A 5,974-nucleotide genomic window follows, 5' to 3' on the forward strand; every position below is an offset into this window, starting at 1 on the left:
TAAAGGATAATCCCCAATCTTATGTGCTCCAACTGGGTCAGCTTCCCATGCAGGATTGCATCATGCAGATGACAATGGCTATACCCCTAACATGATAACCACGTTAGATTAAGCATTTATTTTGCCCATATTTATGTACATGCATGTATTATATGTTATGCAATGTTATTCTGAGAAGCAGTTTATAATATGGTGAAGCTGTCCTTATGGTGGTGTCCTGTCAGTACCTGTACTGCTTGACCATCATCATACCTTTTGAAAGTGGTTTGTGATCAGTTCAGATGTGTTTTCTGTTTTGTTTTCTTTAATCTAGTTTTACTTGCTGCTCTTTCATCACAATTATGGAGGAGATTAAATGTTAACTTTGAGGGGACAGTAAAATTACCTATAAAATAAAACAACTTAAAGAGTACCGGCCTCCCCCGAAAAAAAGCAATAACAAAACAAAAACTTCCAGAAAAGTCAAATTCCTTGCCAGAGGGATAAGTCATCATTGTAAATACATGACTACTCAATGATAAAATGCCCTTTTCATGCTTTTGAATGCAGAGTCAGTATTTCAGTATATGTGTGCCTCCCTAATTGCGACCAGCTTCAGTAACTGTCAGGGAGACTGAATTAAAATACAAACCAAGCAGGAACCAGAACAGGAACACTCAGATTTGGACCAGAATGTGTTACACTGCTGTCTAAATCTTGTGGTTTATTAACTGACCACGCTTTCCATCATTGACGATGTGAAATTTAAGACTTTTTACGTCTATACAGTCCTATGCTCCACACTACAAACAAAAATTTACTGAAGAGTTCGTTCAAAATTTGTCAGTAAACCTCTGATTTGAAGAGTTTACACTGACTTTGCTGGAGATGTTTTAAACCATTAGAGTTTTATCGCCTGTTTGACAGGATCAAGGTCTTTGGTCGTTCTACATGGAAGCTGTCAACAGGCACTGAACGACAGTTATTTATTCACTCAGAGGGAGTTTAAAACCTGGAAAATAGAGAGGTCATACCACCAATAAAATAGACTATTAAAATTCATATGGTAGAATCATTTAGAGGGATACAGGGGATAAATTTCAAAAATGTTCTAATGGACTTTTACTGTTGAACAAAATATTTTAAGGTCTCAGTTTTTCTGGAAGTCTCTCTCTCTCTCTCTCTCTCTCTCTCTCTCTCTCTCTCCCTCTCTCTAGTGCTATAGCTCTAAATATTTTCTTCATTTGCATCATATTTGCATAAACAGTCATCATAGTTGGATTTTTTTTAACTCCAATATGTCACAGAAGAAATTAATGTTATATTAACATTTATTTACCATTTGCTATAGAATGTGATTGTAATTGCTTTCAGATCAATGAGCCTCATTGACCAATATCTTCATAAGTTTTCCTTAAATTTGTTCTTTAGAAAGGTCCTAGGGAGAAAAAATCTATATCAGGTTCATGACATGGTCTTAAACCACAGAAATGTTCGCATCTTTGTTCTTATAATGATGAATCTCATTGTCCTTGTAAATTGAAAGCACGTGCCAGTTGTTCCTAATTAGCATGGGTAAACGCCCCGCCAATCCCTGTTAAAGGTCAGAGGACTACAGGGCTGCCTGCACATGCAGAAATCTATGGAAGCCCGTTTTGGCCAAATTAAAAACAAAACAAAAAAAGTTTGCTTTAATTGCGACTTCATCTCTTGAAATTCTGACTGTATTTCTCGCAATTCTGACTTTGTTGCTCACAATTCTGACTATTTCTCGCAATTCTGACATTTTTTCTCGCAATTCCGACTTTATTTCTCACAATTCTGACTTTTTTCCTACTGCACATTGCAGACAAACAGATACAACTTTTCTATTTTGTTTATTTTATTCTGTTGTTATGTTTCATTTGTGCTGGACTTTGCTGTTATGACACTCTCGGGATTAATAAAGTATTTCTTATCTTATCCTTTGTTATCTTCATAGCCTGTCCCTAGAGGTACTAGTCACTCTCTGCAAATACATCTACATGGTCATGGAAGATGTGTTCCCTCCTCAGGGCACAATCGGCAACATCTTGAAGCAGCAGTAAATATGCCATTGGGAGAGTGGGCCTAGGGTGCAGAAACAGGCCTACCTTAGGCCTATAAGTAGCGTGATCGATCACTGATTATTGAATGGCATGGCTCCCAAGTAACATAACTGATGTGAATTTAAGTGTTTGTGTAGTGTTTATTTATTTTAAAAGACCATACCAAACGCTCTGTAAAGTAATGAAAATAATAATTAAAAAATATTATAAATGACAAAAATATTATTGTAATTTAAATCCTATAATATTGTACAACTGTAGAATTGAAGAAAATGCAATAACCAATTACTTTGCATGTGACAGCACGCAAATGTCAGCATGTCAGCACGCAAATGTGCGTAAGTATGTTTTTGAGTGTGTGTAGGTTCTGTTCTTACCTAAGAACAAATCCCAAATAAGAAAACGTTGGTGAATGTCAGAATCTTTGTGAAAACTGTGTAAGTGGGTTTTAAGAACAAATTCCTTCTTGAAAACGGTTGGTGAATGAGGCCCAATCTTTTTAACCATAACAGCCTGTGCTTGTTATCTTCTTCCCTCATTGCTAACTTCTTCAAATCCACTGGTCATTCTCAGTCGTATCAGCAGAGCTGAATTTTTCCTTGTGTTCACAGAAACAATGTTAGACCATGATACATTTGAACACAATCTCTCCTACTGTTTATTTCTAGATAAGAGAGATCTAAACAGTCATGTCTCTTTGCTTTCTCCTTGTGGAGACAGTGAGGTATTCAGAGCATCCCGCAGGTTTTGGAATCTGCCGGAACTGTAGCAAATGGTAGATGATGGTCTGACAGACCGTTAGGGCTTCAAAGACCTGAGGACACCCACTGACGCTCCACCCCACAGCATGATGGGACCTGCCCAGTAGTATGGCCTTTGTAGTCAAAGTCTTTTGTGTTACCAGAAGCAGTCATGAGGTTCAAGACCTAATTACCTCTTATTTAGTCTTCAGTCACACTGTTGCTGTCTGGGAATTTTGGGCGGTAAATGAAATAGTGATTTCTATCAGTGCTAGCTCTCTCTCTCTGCATGTTAGTTTTTATGTTTGGATTACTCTCATCTCAGCTTTAATCAGGACGGATAATGTTGGCTTATGTGGTGTAACACCAAACTGATAAGTGTCCTGAATGTATCATTCAGATGAGAGGCATACAGAGGTACCTGTAAGGAAAGTGTGTGCTCTAGTGCTTGCTTTAATCTGTGATTTTAATAAACAGTTAATAAACTGTTTTAATAAACACTGGGATTTTCCGCATTTTTTGAGATTTAGCACTGTCAGAGGTGTGTTCTACTTTTATGTTGAAGCTAACTTGCAGCTACAGTTGAAGGTGAAATACATCAGCATAGTATTACAGAGCATTCCTCTTGCCTTTGATGTGGAGTATTAGGCTTTCTGTTTGTCAAGCTCTCGTGAATACCTGAGCCCTGAGGTTAGGCGTCATGGTTACCACAGGTGATCTTAGCAGGAACAGGAAATCGTAATATATGAGGTGAAAAGACAGATACTAATCATCTCAGATGGCTCACTCTCAGGTGTCTGGTGCCCCCCCCCCCCCCATTGTCTTCACACCAAAGGCATGTCATGCCTCGGTAACTGTTGAAACAGAGTGACAATGGGGAATTTGAAACCAATATTAGTCATCAGGTCTTAATCTGAAATTAAGTGCAAACACTCTATCACCTCTTTAATATGATACTCACCTCAGTATACTGTCTGCTGTAATATGGTGTAACTGCATATTTGTGGTAGTATATTAACTACTGCTGTTTTCAGCCAAACACCTTTTGGCTGAAAACACCCACCAACCTTTTTTTCTTCAATTCCTTTTCCCACAAAACAGGCCATTTTAGTGAGTAGGTAGTGTGACAGGAAAGGGAGGGAGAGTTAATGAAAACTACAGAGAACGGGTGGTGAAATGGCTCTCACAGATTGACCACAGACGAGTCTTTGTTGGTGTGGAGAAAGTCAGTTTGGCTTAATGAGACATTCCACACACCCATACCTAAATACCTCCACATAAAGCATGCTGGTGTGTTAGGACCATCAAGCTCTCCCAGCAGAGGAATGTGGGTAATGTATAATGAAAGCAGTGGCTCCCAGCCAGAGAAGTAGACGGCTGCCTGGTGACACAGGTCACCTCGCTCTGACACCCACATTGTTGTAGTAGAGCCCAGATAAGGGAATGTCAGAATGAGTTTCCATGTGTGAAGACTCAGCACTCTTTTCACATGCACTGTGAGAGCTCAGTGTTTTATGTTTGTGCTGCTCACCTTATGTGATGAGAAAGTTTCACACGATAGCACTTTTAATAAATCATTTGACAAATGGTTAGTGATTTTTGTGTGCGTATGTGTTGGATATTCCACACTAGTCTTTGGCTTGTATGGTTTAGCCGTTCCCTCAGTTCATGGGTTATTTTTAGGGCCTCTCTAGATTCTTGGGTTTAAATAAAGCACTGTCATTCCACAAACCCCCTTAAGGCTGTTTGTTGGAGGGGCGTGGCTAGTGATTCACTACAGATGTTTGTCTACATTTGACACAGTTACATTGCCTGGATGACGTTGGGCAGTCTCTCTGACAAAATGGGTGGGATATCAAACATGATTTGTGTGCGTCAGACAAAAATACTAGATTAGAGAAGGAGCATATGTTGAAAAATAACAAAAAGGCACCTCTAAACATAAAGTTGAGAGACAGTTAAAAGTTATGAAAACTACTGTGATACATCATTACTTGTAACATATGTTTAATGATACATTATGACTTAACCACACTTTCCTGCTATTGTCAGAATTATGGAGAAATGTGCTTGTCCAGTCATAAACATTTCCCTCTTTCAAAACCTGAAAAAAAAGTCTCCATTAACAATCATGGGGAAGATAATCACTTTAATTGAGAACCATGCCCATTTCATTTCCACAGTAATTAGCATGATGTTTGATAAAGAAGAAGATGATCCCAGTGGGTTAAATTACAAAGTATGTCAAGAAGTGGCTAACCCCAAAAATGCCAGATATGGCCTTACTTGTGGACTGAATCCAAAACCAGTTCTTCTGGCAGACTAAAGAGACCAGTACAAACAAAGCTTATAATTTGTCACTGGCTGGGGTGGTTACTTCTGTCTCCAAGGCAGCAGAATGTGTATACAGGCTTGCCCTCCACATGGCCCCAGGATCGTATGGATAACTGGTCAGCTATACCAGTTAAAGCCGTGGTCATCTGACCCGAAATGTGAGACTGCTGAAAAGTGGTGTCATTGTATCTGTAGTTTTTAGTTATCCATTTTGCCCCGCTCATGTTCAGGCATGTTATCTATGACAGTGTCACAAAACTACTTAGTGATTTGCTCTAATGCACTATTAAGATACAGCTCAGATCAGCAACTGAAACCTACACTTACACTATACAGTGTAATTTCAGTCGTATGAACACAGAAGTACTCAGATTTACAAGGTCGAACTGCATGCCTCTTAAGTTACACCCTTTCACAAGGGTGTATTTGAAGTCAAAAACGTTTTTCTTGGCCATGTACAAAATATTTTGACTTCTGTATTTTTAGTTCAGTTAGAGCTTACTGGTGTGCAGCTAAAGATGATTCAAAGGAAGAAAATAAGAAAGTTTGCTTCAGTATGCTGCATTTACATTGAGGTAAGTGAATTTAAAGGGGGGGAACATACAAAACTATTAGAAAAAGTAAGTGAAAATAAGCAAGGCAAAGACAAAGCACTCTGGGACAAGCTTGTCTACTATTAGCTGTGGTACTCATCTAGCCCAGCAATAACGCTATAGATTCATTTTAATCAGGAAGCAACATCTCAAAGGCGATTGGATCATTAGTAACTGTCCTTCTTTGTGAGAGGCCAGTGGGTGTGTTCAGTCACTGCGCCTTCTCACCAAGACGCGAAAG

Source organism: Chanos chanos, chromosome 1 (assembly GCF_902362185.1).
Source record: "Chanos chanos chromosome 1, fChaCha1.1, whole genome shotgun sequence".
Taxonomy (NCBI): domain Eukaryota; kingdom Metazoa; phylum Chordata; class Actinopteri; order Gonorynchiformes; family Chanidae; genus Chanos; species Chanos chanos.